General features: G+C 41.1%; 1 protein-coding gene across 2 annotated transcripts in view; it reads right to left on the minus strand.

Moving 5' to 3' along the window:
• Positions 1–15,935, minus strand: part of mtrf1l (mitochondrial translational release factor 1-like) — a 66,761-nt gene that overhangs the window by 16,795 nt on the left and 34,031 nt on the right. The gene's annotated exons all lie outside the window — the stretch shown is intronic.

Consider the following 15,935-nt stretch of genomic DNA (forward strand, 5'->3'; position numbering starts at 1 on the left):
CTACGTCTCCGGCTCGCTAATGAACACCAGAGCATAGCGGCCTTGGAGGAAGGCTCTGAGGGGAACGCGCCGTCCCGTTTTAACTGGAGCGGAGGCAGCTCTGCCAACATCACCCGCAATGCCCAGGCATGTGCCATCCAGCGTCCACAAAGTGGGGTAACCGACGGAGTTTGGGAAGACGGGAGGTTCATCTCAGGCTACGGAATCGGGGCTGGATGTAGCCAGAGCCCAGCACTGCGGCAGTTCGTTTTGCTGAATGAATCGGCTTACTGAGTACAAGTGATCACATGCTTCAGATGCTTGGGGACGTCTGTAATCGTATTATTGCGTTATGATGAAACATCCAGGACTCTATAACGACGGTGATCTCTTTGGACCTCCAGCTGTATTGCAAAATAAGTTTATGGGTCTGTCTAGTTTAGAACTCTGTTCTGCAGGAGTCCTACTGTCTTCTGCAGGAGTTCTATGGTGAAACCAAGTGTGATACATTTCACTAAAAGTAAAACCTGCAGACACTGTGGCTCTGATTCTGGCCAGCAGGTCTGTAGGGCAACATGCCATTTGCTGTAACGTTGCCCAGGGAAGAGAGGGTTCTAGCCAGCCAGGATGACAGCATCATACAGCACACACCAGCAGCCCCTGTGAAATAAAGTCCATCATTTGCATTACGTTCAATTTGTGCACAAACAGAACATCATTATGGGACTCCATCAAACTCTTAAAGAGCGAACCCGTATGTGCCTGTGCATTGTCTGCTGAGATGTGGAATGTCTATTTTCGGACATTATTGAGACCAGAGTATTTACGTAATGTGAAAAGTGGGTTGTTAATTGTGCAAAATGGCTGCCATGCACCACCCAGGTGCTACACATCGGTGGTGGATGAGGTGAGTTTCCCCCTCATCACCGTAAAAAGCACCGAGGTTCGAGAAAAGTGCTATATAAATGTAAGGAATTACACTGGCCTTGTAACCTAAAGGTTACAGGTTTGATTCCCAAGTGAGACACTGCCTTTGTACCCTTGAGCAAGGTACTTAACCTGAATTGCTTCAGTATATATCCAGCTGTATAAATGGATGCTATGTAAAAAATAAAAAAAAACGCAAAAGGTGTGTAGATCACTCTGGATGAGAGCGTCCACTAAATGCCTGTAATGTAATGTAACATAATGTGGTGCTATGATGAATAATGAAGGGATTCGCTAATGTTTGGTGAGCTTTCTGGCGCAAAATGGCTGCCGTGCATCACCCAGGTGGGTGCTACACATTGGTGGTGGGTGAGGTGAGTTCTCCTTCACCGTAAAGCACTTTGAGCATTCAGAAAAGTGCTATATAAATGTAAGGAAATAGATATATATTCTGACATGGCTGCACTTCCAGTCACAGGCACCGGGTGCCTTTTTCGCTCATGATGGCCTCAGCAGGTGCTTTCCAAGAACAATCATAAGCAGGGTGGAGATGATGGACAGGAACTCTGAGGCCTGCGTTGGGCGCGTTGGCTGGAGGGGCCGACCTTGTCCGTGTTTACTTTGGTGAGGGCTCAGGCGACTATTAAGACAAAACAATCGAACGATCGACTGGCTGGCAGGATGTCCTTTCGATCACAGTCTCTGACACTCTAACCCGTTTCTTGTCCTGTCATAACCGGGTGAGCTCTGCTAAAGTATTTTTTGGATCGTGTTGTCAGTGCTGCTGTCGTTAACTTTTACCAGGACTCTTCCCTCAATGCGAGAGTCTGGAACAATCAACACGCAGTTCAGATCAACAGCATCAACACTCCATCCCATTTTTCCATCCTGCTCTTTTTTTAAAGCCTTGTTACATGCATTGCATCACTTGATGAAATGTACTTGGATTTATTAAGTCTTTTACATACACTATTATCACAGGACAAGAGGAAAGAGGTTGATTTTATTTGTTCTGTTGAATTTTTTTTTTTCATTAATCTGTGTCTAAATTAAAACACTTTCTTGTGTGGAGTGTGGAACGTGTCTGAAAGGCTAAAGTCAACCAGTAGTCTTGTGTCATCTGAACAGGATCGTCAGACCGATCAGGGTGAGCAGGTGACCAGGCCAATCACATTTCAGTCAGAAAGTGTTTTATTGTGTGGAGTGTGGAACGTGTCTGAAAGGCTAAAGTCAACCAGTAGTCTTGTGTCATCTGAACAGGTTCGTCAGACCGATCAGGGTGAGCAGGTGACCAGGCCAATCACACATTTCAGTCAGATCTGCTAAACAGATCAGAGGTGAAATGTGTCTCTGGGGGATTGCACTGTGTTTGAAGAAAACGGTCATTGGGCAGGTAACGTTGTGTTACAGCGCTGAACACTGATGAGCACCCTGCCGTGCTTCCACGCAGGAATCACTACGTTCTTCCAAAGCAATGAAAAAGAGCGCAGCGAGAACCCAGGGCCTCATTCAGAGCTTATTGAAATGCCAAGACTAAGACTTCTTCTGGACCTCACGACTGATCTCTATTACTTCTGCACTGCGTGGAGAACCATCCATGATGTAGAGCAGGGAAACTCAACTGTCAGCCCACTGGCAATGTAGGCTGCACTAGGCCCTTTGATCATTTAGAAGAAAAAGGAAAAAAAGTATCAATTCAGATGCATCACAGTTAAATCCATTCACGTTTGAAGTAGGCATTTAGTTTGTTTATGCATATACTCAATATATTTCATCAATATAATGTTTTATAAATCATACATGGAAATGTGCACCATTTATAAGGCATTGTGTAGTGCATTTGCATCTATTTTATTTAGAAAATATCTACTTGTGTCGTCCCTGAGCAACTAAAAATGTGTTACATTAAGTTACGTAAAACAGCAGCGCGTGCTTTTTGCAATTTGAGATGGATAAGAATACATCACATATATACATACTGTATACAATTTAACTTTACATCACATTATAAATGGCACTGTGCCTTTAAGATTCAGACGGAGCATTTAGTGTTTGAGCCGAGACAGTCATTTTACCTGCGTGGAGTCTGTTAAGCTCCACTCAATTCAGGCTTTTGGAATGGCCCATCCTTATGAGCTGGAGTGTGAGGGGAGATTAGGACTCCTTTGTGGGGAGACAGGAGGCCTCCTCAAAAGCCTTAATCCTTTTGTGAAATTTCCAAGTTTCTGAAGGCATTAAAACATTAAAGGGATTCTTTTTTTCTGCACAGCTCATCTTAAAAAACTACAGTGAATGGTGAAGAAAATAAAGTCTGTCAGCACCTACCAAAAGTACCCTAATTTACTAAAACTCTGGAAAGGAGGGGGGAGGACCAAATCTATGCTGGTGGTACACATTTTACATGTGAATTGCAACACCTGAAGCTTAGCTAACGATCACGCTGAACACTGACGTTGTCAATTTAATTTCTCCATACAATCTGCATGGGTTTAGTGTCACATGTGGCCACATGTGCCCTTCAAGCTTTGCAGGAGATTTTAGCAGAAGAGATTAGTTCAGGTCAACAACTCCTAAAAAGTTCAAGTCCCACCCTGGTGTCCTTTTATCTGGCTAAAGTCTGTCAAAATGGCCCTTGTATAAAAGGGTAAATGGCCATATTCAAATTTAAGTGAGGGAAGAATTCAGTTTGCATTGCGGGATTTAGTGTTTTCACAAATAAAAACAGAAGGAACTAAAAAAGGAAATTCACTGCGTACATTTTCAGCACCTTGGCATGCAGCCAAAATGCAATTCTGTTCAAATAAATGTTTCTTAAACGTGTAAACTACTGATAAGATGCAATGGTTTGTTAATGCATTCCATTCTTTTCAATGCTCGTATGTTGCCAAAGTATTTCAATACAATGTTTTCAGAGGGAGATACCCATGCCATTAGTTTCATCTGCACTCTCAGATTATCTTTTTCATGACATTCAAAAACTAAATAAATCTTAAATATCTTGATTAATTAGACTCTTGGCCAGCATGGATTTGGGTGCTCACATAACCCAGGCAGTTATATTCTCTTACGTTGCGAGTCGCTCTGGAGACGAGCATCTACTAAATCAATGTAATGAGTGCATTCAGATTAACGCCATTTAAGGACACTGGTAAGGTTTCAACCCACCCAACTTCAGCATCTGACGGGCTGCTGCATTGTACAGTATGTTCTTATTATTCCAGTCCCATTTGGCCACTGACTGTGGTTTGATAGTCACGTGACAGGGTGTTTTGGACCAGCACGTGCAGTACCACTGACTGTGCATTGATAGTCACATGACAGGGTGTTTTGGACCACCACGTGCGGTGCCATTGGCTGTTCATTTTCAAAATGGCAGAGAACTGTTGAGACGTGGCCTCTCTTTGACAATGCCTGGAAAATCTTATAGCTTCTGTCATTGTATCGGATTGAGGGAGAGAGCGCATGGAAGCAAGAGAAATTCCTACTGGGATGGCAGCCCGAAAAGCAAAAAAAAAAAGAAAGAAATAGGAACACATATAGTAATAGAATATGTTTTTCGTGTTGGAAAAACATAATATCTAAAATACGGAACTTCTGCGAAATTGTTCTGTGAACAACAGGTCCTTACACAACAAAATATATTTTTGGCTGGACCGCAACAGCGTGGCCAGCCCTATAAACACGAATGTCTTTTCACTGAGTCACTGAGTGATGAAGTTACACCGTGCATTTCTGTGACTGAGTGACTGACTGATGAAGTTACACCATTGGTCGGCCGGTTCGGTCCAGCCATATGCGAGGTTTTGACCTGGTCTTGTTTTTATATATGGAAATCCAATATATTGGCATTCTTTATTTGTCATTTTTGTGATAATGGAAGGCTGTTCTGATTATATTTTCAGCATTTAACTCATGGTGCCAAAAACTAATGATATCAAGACAACACTGACTTATTTGTGAAATACAATGTTATTTGAAATGTTTCCTATATTGTAAATTGTGTAGAGAAATATATTTAATGATACCCATTGAAATATTAGGAATGCCTCCATATAAAATGAATTAAACTGTGAATTATACTATATTTTTAACTGTATGGCAATTATTTCAGAATCTGTATTGTTTCTCTTCTATTAAATTTTCTTTCGACAAGGTTTTTATTTTAGCTTCAATGCCATATATTAAAGTAACACTGTTTGACATTTGCCCTTAATAGCTGAAATGATGGGGTGGAACAGTTAGTACACCTTCATCAAGGGAGAAATATCTCGGGGAGAGGGGATATTATGAAGGCGTGGAATGTTAAGAACAGTCTTAGGAGGCTATTTAAAAATATCCCAGAATGAACTCACACATCCACCTCCATACACCTTTGAACAACAAACTATCGGAAACGTTTTGATTTCCGCTGGAAACGTGGGATGTGGAATTGAGAAAGTAACGGGGAAACGACATTTGCGTGCTATACAAAAATGTATTTTCATGTAAGAAGTCAAATGTCCTTCCCTTTAAAAGTATACTAAGCAATCGCTGATTTTGATGACACTCCAGCAGAGCTATGAGTGTAAATAAAGAAAAGGCTGTTCAAACAAAATAGCCTAAATTATTTGTTTTATTATTTGTTTATACGGGCATCCCTCATACTTCCTTCTCCAGAACAGCCGCGGGGAAAGTTGATGGTGCTGTTTGCAGGAGGAGCTTGTTTTCATACATCTCAAAACCAGTTAATTTGTGGTTGTGGGCCGGTGCCGCAGTTAGAAGGGGCAGACGCGAAATAACAAAAACAGCTGTGTTTTCACTCGTTATATAGCTACGGATTAAATGGCGACAGGTTTAGTTTGTTACACCGGCAGCCGTATTAATTAGTTTTTTTGTATGGCAGGAATGTTACGTTTTGCGTGAGTAATGTCACCGGTAAAGCCTCCCTAGTCATGGGCTGGATGCAGTACGGTGAAGTGAAAAAGCATCGCAGAGGAGCTATTCACTCTTCGAGCCGTGTTGACTCAAAAACCACAGTGGGTGTATTTTTAAGAACAGACAGGCTGTGGGATGAGAACACTCTCCTGTGTCTGGAAGGGGAATAACCGCTCGCTCTCTGGAGCAGGACTTAACAGCCAAAACAAACTGTCAGCACCCGTCCAGCCAATTCTATTTTTGATAGTAGGCCTACCAATTCAAAAGATGAAACAACAGACCTTAACAGTAGGGTGCCCACCGATAGAAAGGAAAATGTTTAATTGCTTGCTGCTGGAAGAGCATTGGTCAACCCTGTAGGCTTACTGACAACAGTAATGCATCCCTGTAATATAGCCATACAGTAATAATGGACAGTTTCCTGATTTTCACCTTGGTATTCCGCTCTGGTAATCAGGTTCCGATTATGTTTACTCAATTTGCTCATGAAGGAGAAGTATAAACATAATTACTCATAAAATTTAGGTGGGAGGCACCTGATTTGAGCCTATGTGCAACAGTGAGGATAACAACTTTCCAACAGACTCATAAGTAATAAACGTCGACTGGCAGACACTGGGTTGAGTGGGCACAAGTAGGTCAGGATGGCATTTTCCGTTCTCTCTCTCACGCGCACACACACACACCTAAACAGGCAGGCACATGCACGTAAAGACACACAGAACCATTATATGCAACACATGCAGACACACACACACACACACAAGCAAATACAGACAGCAAATGTTCACAAAAGTAGTATATGCACAAACAGGCTCATGCATATAATCACAATAAACACACGCGCCCACACACACACACAACATATGGAACACACACAGACACACAGGCATTCACATACACCTACACACACACAAACAGGCATATGCATATAAAGACACAAATACATGCAACACATGCAAACACATAGACACACACACACACAGTCACAGACATAAACACACAGCCAACAGTTAACTCTGCTCCCACACAGTAACCACAGTCTGCTAGCTCAGACCCGTCTTGACCGCTGACTCTGTAACACCAACACTGCTGTTCCTCTTCACTGAAGTTCCTCTGGCCTGGCACAGCCCTTACTGAGTGCGCGTGTTCTCACTTTTCCCTCTGCGCTGCCAGCACGGTCCCTGCTACACATGGTCCCGTGTGGACGGGCACGTTTCAGGGGAAAGAGGCTTTTTTTAAATATCCCTTCCCTCATTGGGTCAACTGCAGAAAACAAAGACCCACAGACGGGCCTCGCTGTACGTGCCTCAGGATTCAGCCTCACGGTACCATAAGGTTATAACAGGCTCATAGTCTTACGACTGTACCATGAGCCTGACCAGGTTGCTCATAATCTTACGACTGTACCATGAGCCTGACCAGGTTGCTCATAATCTTACGACTGTACCATGAGCCTGACCAGGTTGCTCATAACCTTAGGAATACCATGAGCCTGACCAGGTTGCTCATAACCTTACGATGAGCCTGACCAGGTTGCTCATAACCTTACGATGAGCCTGACCAGGTTGCTCATAACCTTAGGACTATACCATGAGCCTGACCAGGTTGCTCATAACCTTACGATGAGCCTGACCAGGTTGCTCATAACCTTACGATGAGCCTGACCAGGTTGCTCATAACCTTACGATGAGCCTGACCAGGTTGCACATAACCTTACGATGAGCCTGACCAGGTTGCTCATAACCATACGACTGTACCTTTAACCTAACCAGGTTGCTTATATAACCATACTACAGTACCATGAGCCTGACCAGGTTGCTCATAACCAAACGACTGTACCTTTAACCTAACCAGGTTGCTTATATAACCATACTACAGTACCATGAGCCTGACCAGGTTGCTCATAACCTTATGACTGTACCATGAGCCTGACCAGGTTGCTCATAACCTTATGACTGTACCATGAGCCTGACCAGGTTGCTCATAACCTTATGACTGTACCATGAGCCTGACAATGTTGTTCATAACCTTATGACTGTACCATGGGCCTGACCAGGTTGCTCATAACCATACTACAAAATTATAAACGTGACCAGGTTGACACTATAATTTGGGATATGGCCACCCAACTTTGGGGATGTGCTTTGCTGATTAACCGGTCGTCAGCTGCTCCTTCTGATTAACCATAGTCTTGTCTAGACGGGGATCTGATAAGAGATGACAATTCAGGCCAGCGCTACTATTGTTCTATAGCTTGACCCCGGTTAAAAACTTGCTAGAAGCAATCAATTGCAGGAAATAAATTTCATTCTGTATTTTCCCTTTCCATACGTTATAGAGAGAGGCTTTGAGGTGGCACAAGGTGTTTGTCACTAAGGTAACAAAACAGTCATTTTATGAAAATCGTCAGGTATGTACTAAAATTATTAATACAGTGCAAATGTAAGAGATTTAATATGCATCACATTTAGATCTTAACAATGTTATGGAAAAACAATCAAATTTAATTTTCAGCATCATTTTCACCAATATCATTGTACGTGGTATAATAATATTGCAACTAATGGGAAGTCAGTTGCTTAACCATTTATTCACACAAATTCATGCATTGATGCACACTAATTTTGATTATTGCCGTTTCCCCTACTGAGTTTATGATGCTGCAGACTACATACAGTATGTGTTCTTATAAAACCTTTCATCTCAAAAATGCACAATCCAAACAAAATGTCATCAAATCACATGTGGAAATAAAGAAAAAGCTGTTTAAACATAGTAGCATATCAGTATGCTTTCAGAAAATTGACTAATTGAGAAAAATTTTTTAATGCAATAAAACTGAATGAATCATTTCGGCCCGGCCCCTGATTGCTGATACACATCCCTTTGGGCAGTGTACCTGGGAGTCAGGTGATTGATCTCCATCCTTTCACTCTCTAATGCACAGTAAAAACTCATGCAAGACATTTCTGGGAATGGTCCCCTGCATTAGAGAGTCCACCACTGGGGCTATGAAATATTTTCTGTACAAGAAGTAGAGGAATATTTTGGTGTTATCCTGGGGAGTCCATAGCAACTAGGTGCCTCCACCTTGCTATGTCTCAGAAAAACGCCTGGCAGAATACCCAGGACAGCAGTGGAGAATACTGGCTAGAGAGCTGGGCGTGTAGCACAGTGGTTGCAGGTTTAAATCCCTTGTGGATCACTGCTGTGCTTATGAGCATAGGTTCCGTGCACTTGAACATAGTGTCTGTGCACACAATGGCTAACCTGAGTTGCCTTGCAAAATATCAAGCTTTATAAATGGATAGGATGTAAATATGGAGATGTGTCTGCTAAATGTAAAGTGTCATGGTGTTAAAAACACCAAAATAATTCTCAAGTATAAATGCAAGGTACAAGACTCAGTACTGGTTGGCTTATTTCCTTACTGTATATACCTTTGTCTACCATTTAAGCTAGAGGGCTTCCTTAGTGCTGGTCAGTCAAGGTTCATTCAGTATTTACTGTTGTATATCATGGACAAGTTCCAAACTGCAAGTATTTAATGTAAATAAAATAACTACTCCATTTTGTCTAGCCTTTTTCACATATTTATCTGAAAAAGGCTAGACAAAATGGAGTAGTCAATGTGTGAAATAGCCTGGGAGGTCACGTAGTAGAGGCAGAAACTCTGGGGATTTTCAAGACCAGGCTTTATACGGTGTTAGATACGATCAATTCTGTAGGTAATCACGGCACTAATTTAGTCAGGAAAATTGGGCTGAATGGCCTGTTCTCATCTATGATGTGATGATATGTTTTACGTTGCTACGTTTTAAGTTATGATGTTGTGAATGGTAAATGGACTGCATTTATATAGCGCTTTTATCCAAAGCGATTTACAATTGATGCCTCTCATTCACCAGAGCAGTTAGGGGTTAGGTGTTTTGCTCAGGGACACTTCGACACACCCAGGGCAGGGATTCAAACTGGCAGCCCTCCGACTGCCAGACAACCGCTCTTACCTCCTGAGCTATGTTGCCCCCCAGAAATGGAAGCAAAGCTGTTGTACAGCTGTGGAAGGTGGCTCATGCACGCTGTATTTAATATGATTTATGTGCATCTGTTCACTTGGCCCTCAGAGTCCTCGCCCCTGTTGGATATTTTGCTGATCTCTCCGTCTCACCTCCAGCTGTGAAGGAGACTGCTATTGGTGAATAAATGTTTGAGCAGCGTGTACAAATTTATAGCAGAGTGGGTGACTCAAGCCTTAGAACAAGTTGCAAAACATGTTCCGTTTGTCGCAGCGTTGTTCTATGCTTTGTCTTCACCCGAATTTCCTCCCTCCTGTAGTTCAGTGCGCAACTAAAATAAAATCTAATTTAGCGAGGGTTGAAGCGTGAAGACGTTCTGAACACATGCCAGCAAGGGTAATCAAATGGGAGTAAATCACTGGGAGTGAAAATTAGCCAGGGTCTTAAATGCAGAAAATGTTGTTTTTTAAACAAAATTTCTTTTTGAGTTCTGGCAAAAATGCTCTAAATGTGAGGCACATTTCTGAGAGCACTTTTGTCTTTAATAATTCTCATAACTTGATCGGGTATTTAGGCAGTGTAGGGTAAAATAGGGGACCTATTTTCTTCATGTTTAAAACCGTGGCAGTTGCTGTAAATCACATGGATTCCACCGCTGGTACATTCTATAGCTGCTGAATTCTGATGAATGGTACCCTGTCATTGTCATTTAGCTTGTACCTACCTACTGTGTGTCTAATAGGAGACTGGAGTTGAGCTCAGTCTTTCCAGGAAAAAAGCAAGAACTGGCCTATTTTAAAAGAAACTGCCAGAAAATTGTGCTAATGGTCAAATCAAGAGCAGTCCATGTAACTGGCTTTTCCAAGAAATGCATTTATACATCTAAACCAGACACCCTCCTGTGATAGATGCTTGCAAATAATTTGTAACCTTAAACATTGAGGAGCTCTTTCTGATCATGAAATATGTAGTAAAACGTTCATCTGTTCTCTTAGATTAAATACATAAATCACAACAAATTTTTATGTTACTAGAGTTATGTTATGCTATTATGTTATGCATATCTGTGTCTAATGACTGCATGAAATCACATGCGCATATTTAAATGCACGTGTCCATTCCTCCCATATCGGATGATTTGCAATGTCTCTCCGGTATCCAGCCTTTATGAAAAGAAGACAGCTATCATGTTGGGTCAGATGTAATGAAATGGCTTTTAGGAGTAATTATTGTGTTGAATGAATGGGAAATAGAAAGTGGATGTGCTTTTTCAGTTTGCTTGGCTGAACATGCAAAGGGCTGTGTTCAAAGAGAGCTGAAATTTTACATGATTTATTTGACCGTCAGATTAACTGGAAACATACACTGCAAGAAGGTTTGTGCCTTACATATTTGGCAACTCATATATCAAAGTTGGTTTTTTTTACCTGAGAAAGTCACCTTGCTGAAGAGCTGAGCTACAGTGTTCCATCAGCATTGGAATCCATGACCTTCAGTTCCAGCACTCTGACCTCTTCAGTAAATAATACCTCTGATATCTTACTTGATCTGACCCAAACTTGTTATATGGAATGTGTATTATTTCACTTGTCTCTTCACAAGTTAGCAGAGTCAAGTTCTTTAATAAAGCTAATATGACAGTTGTCCAGTGTAATTGCAGGAAATGATAACAGAAAGAGGGAAAGAACAGAATCTGTTTGAACAGATACTAGCAGTTGGAGGGCTGTTGGTTCCATTACATTACATTTAATTGGCAGACGCTTTTATCCAAAGCGACGTACAAAAGTGCATTTCATGGTCATGGACAACTACAAAACACAGGTTCAATAAGATACAATACTTATTTTGTACAGCTATTTCTAGCCAAGAACACAGTTTAGTTCACACAGTTAACACTATTCTGACCTAACCTCTGCCAAGCCAACTAGGCAGAAGAACAAGCTACAATATTAGGACAAATACAAATGACCAAATTTCCAAAGTAACTCTCAGGATTGACTGAACGTTCTTGAACAAAGTGACTGGTCTATTCAGCAATATCCATACACAAAGCTGAGCAGCTCTGCCCGTTACCACTGACAACAGAAAACTTGAATATTCTTGTGGCGGGTCCTGGAGGAGGGAAAAATAGTTCCCACAGATTTTTCAGAGGTTGTCATTGTTCCCTTTTCAAATCCTCTCCATTTTTTTAGCAGTTTCTCACCATGGTTGCCAGTGTTTTTTTCCCCCCATCTCTGTCCCCTGTGGACAGTGGATGAATAGCAAATCACAAAACCACGTCAATGTTATTTTTCTGCAAAAAAAGTGTGTACTTGTTTCAAGGGGGTCATGGATGGAAAAAAAGTTCTTATTTTTTGGCCCAACAAAAAGTTCTTGTTTTGCTTTGTTTGCAGAATGTTTTGCAGGGCATACAAAAATTCACCCACAGATTGCACTTCTGCAATGTGGATGTTAAAATACTCATTAAGCTACTAAGTATTGAAGTTACTCATGTCAAGTTTTATTTTCTCTTATTTAAAAATACATATTTCCTTTTTCGTTTTCAGTTTATTGGTTAGTTTTGATGTAAACTGAGTTGATCATACTCAATTTCCTTAGTTCACGGAATCCTTAAGTAGATTGTACTTGAACATGTGGGGATGTATCTATGGTAATTTAATGTGTGGGCCATGCTGGGAAAGATGTTATGTTTGTGGGTTTGTTGCTGTGGTGGTATACTATTCAAGAAATGTTGTGTAGGGAAAGTACCTTGTATTTTTTGATTTGCTTGCATACTTCTTATTTATCTTGGTCTGTCTTTTTTATGGCTCTGTTATATTCATTTAGCAATCACTAGGTTCATGTAATAAAAGTTGTTTTTTTTTAAGTAATTTTTTTTATAATCCTTTATTTAACCAAAACGTGTTTCTCATTTGCAAAAACACCCTGGGAGAAATACCAGAGAGAACAGTTGCAAGTGTGAGTGAGAGAGAGGACGGGGTAAAGCCCTGGAGCGTTTTTTTTTTTTTGGGGGGGGGGGGGGGGGGTAAGGGCCGTACTCAAGGGGTTAAGGGCTGTACTCAAGGGCCCACTGGCAGAGATCGTTCTTTTCATGTTGGGGTCCAACTAGTCAGCACCCAAATATGCCCAACAGGAGGTCAAACCAGCAACTCTACAGCTTCCAGTCCAACACTAGACTACCCTGCCGCCCTAAGTATTGGAGAAGTTTTCAGTAGAAAAAACTGAATACTGTATAGCTACCATTTTGTAAAGCAATTTCAGATCGTCTCCGTATGATGAAAAGTGCTATAGAAATAAAATGCATTATTATTATTGTCATGATATTACTCCCATTTTTTTTTCATGAGAGAAAATTGAAACACTTTTTAGTACAGCTTAGGATTTCAGATACTACAGACTTCCAGGAGTGAAGTTTGAGATCCCTGGTTTTAAAAAGGTGGCAGCATGGTTCAGCTGCAGTGATAGGAAAGCATCACAAGCAACTTGGATGGGTGATATTGTTTGATATTAGTTCATTAGGGAAGGATGCTGTCCCAGCAGATCCCCTCCTATTATTTACAGACGGAGTTAAAGGGAGCCACCGTGTGCAGCACGTAGCCCCGGATCTACATTACAGGCATTTAGCAGACGCTCTTATCCAGAGCGACTTACACAACTTTTACTTAGATCTCCCCGCCTCTCATTTTTAGCGTAGCTTTAAGACGTGCGGGCGGAGAGTGTAGACGGTTGTCCGTCAGGCTGCGCGGTCGCGTGCAGGAGGCGGATCATTCCTTGGGCTCAGAGAGACAGGAGAGCCGACATTAAGCGCTGCTCACCAGAACTAGGCAGGAATGCCATGGACCCTTAGTGACCTCGTCTTGGGTTATCTCAGCAAATTGATTTGACCCACTTAAGGAAATGAAGGGTTTTTTTTTTTTTTTTTTTTTTTTTTTTGGTCGGTCTTGTGACTTACAGGGCAGGCTTGTAATTGAGGAGAGGGCGTGATTATTTACCGTGTGTTAGGTGCCAGAACAGGATGGCAGATCACTTTGCATAGAATGTGTGTGTGCTTGACAATCACTCATACGCTTGCTTTTGAGAGTGGGAGGGTGTGTGTGCGTGTGTGTGCGTGTGTGTGCATGTGTGTGCATGTGTGGCGGGGGGGGGGGGGGCGGCGGTCAGGTTAAATCTTGATTTTAAAAGCTAACACAATGTGTTCAATAAACATGCAACCCATGTCTCTATATATAGTGGGTACAGTAGCTTCAGTTTAAACTGCGAAATTAAGCTGTCCTGGGAAATGTGAACTTAATACTTCCGGTCTTGATTCACTGAGCACAAATAAATCGCAGACAATTTTGAAATAATGTGAATCTAATTTACAGTCCTTTGGAAATCCTATACATTTTCACTTCAGTTGCCATATCCTTAATTGAACTGTGTAATTGGCCAAAATGCCATTTTTATGCCTAAAGTAACTTCTTTGAAAATCAAAATGACTACAGCCAGGCCCCATTCACTCCTGCAGATGTAGTCGAGTTGTGCCAAAAAACTTTGCTGTACATTTTTAGGGATTTAGCTGACATTGCTGTTTAACATTGCACTGTTTATTAGACTGTTTATTCATAACTTTAGGACTGTATTGGCATGCTTTGTGATTTTATGTGGGTGTTAGCCATATGAATGCGATTTGTGTTATGTTTCTAGGTTGGGCATAACTTAGTGTTTTATAAATGCTGTACTTGCTCGGTTGGGGTGAGACACGGTTGATCACCTAACTCTGATGGATGAACCAATGTTCTATTTCATTGTCAATTATTTTGAATGAATAACATTCATTTAGTGTTTGTTAAATGTGATGCAATGTATATTTACTAATCCAGCAGATTCAGCGATTATCTTGCATCTCCTCACAATCTTGCTGTGTTACATGTGTATCATTGAAACTACAAACAATGTTAGCCTTAACACTCACTGACATAATTGCTGATTGTTTCACTGCGAGGGACATCGATCCCTATGAGCAGTAAAATGTGCCACCAGACACACCACATTTTTGACATCAGCCGTCATATTTTATACTGAGGCATTTCCCTAAAATGTAACTTTTTACTTTTTTCTAAAAATAAATTGTGTGTCAACTTTTAACTGAAACTGCGAAAAAATCAATAGGCAGTCTTGGATATACTGCAATGTGTGTTTTTGCCTATTGGGTGTTTTGTCCATTTGCTTTATATATATATATATATATATATATATATATACACATATATATATGTATCATGTTTCATGCATTCAGACATTATTCTACACTACTTTTAAGCATTTAGCCAATAATCATCCAGAATTATTTACAAAAGTGCACACTAGAACGTTGGACAAAGAGCAGAGATCATACCAAGTTATCAGTGTCACAGCTGATAGGTCTTACAAGGTACTTCAAACTGACCTGTTACTTCCCTTAAAATTTTCCCATTCTGGGGCTAGAACTAAAAATGGTGGGGAGAGGGGAGTATTTTTATTTATTTATTTATTTATTACAAATATTTACTTTTCGGTTACAAATGCACAAAATCTTTTGTATTTTCAGTAACTGTCCACTAACTGTAGATTAATTAATAACATTTGATCATGGTATGCTAAGAAATCTTCATGTTCACAACACTTCTCCTCACAACTTCCTGGCCTATTTGCAAATGCACATTTGCAACTGAACTAAGCATTCTGGTTTCAGCAACTACAGATTACCGCGGTGCTGATATCTCCCTCAGCAACGGACCTTTGTTCACATGCTCACCACACTGAACTCCAGCCGACATAAAAAAGAGACTTGTTTTTGATTCACATGTACTTTTGAATGTTTGCAGGGTTAACTGTAGGTGTACAAATACACAAAAGACGCAATGTAAACCGCAAAAAACTGAGATAGCAGAGGGACCGGGGGTTGGTTGGCTGGCATGATGGCTGGCATGAAGTCCAAAGTGCAGGTCAAACTGGTGATCGTGACGCAGTGATTCTCGAGCCCGCGGGTCGGGTCAGGACCTGCTGGTGGGTTGATCGATAATGCTACCCGTGGAAAAATAGATTTACCGCATACCGCTTTGACTTTTAAAAGAC

This window comes from Anguilla anguilla, chromosome 18, assembly GCF_013347855.1.
Source record: "Anguilla anguilla isolate fAngAng1 chromosome 18, fAngAng1.pri, whole genome shotgun sequence".
NCBI classification, from domain to species: Eukaryota; Metazoa; Chordata; class Actinopteri; order Anguilliformes; family Anguillidae; genus Anguilla; species Anguilla anguilla.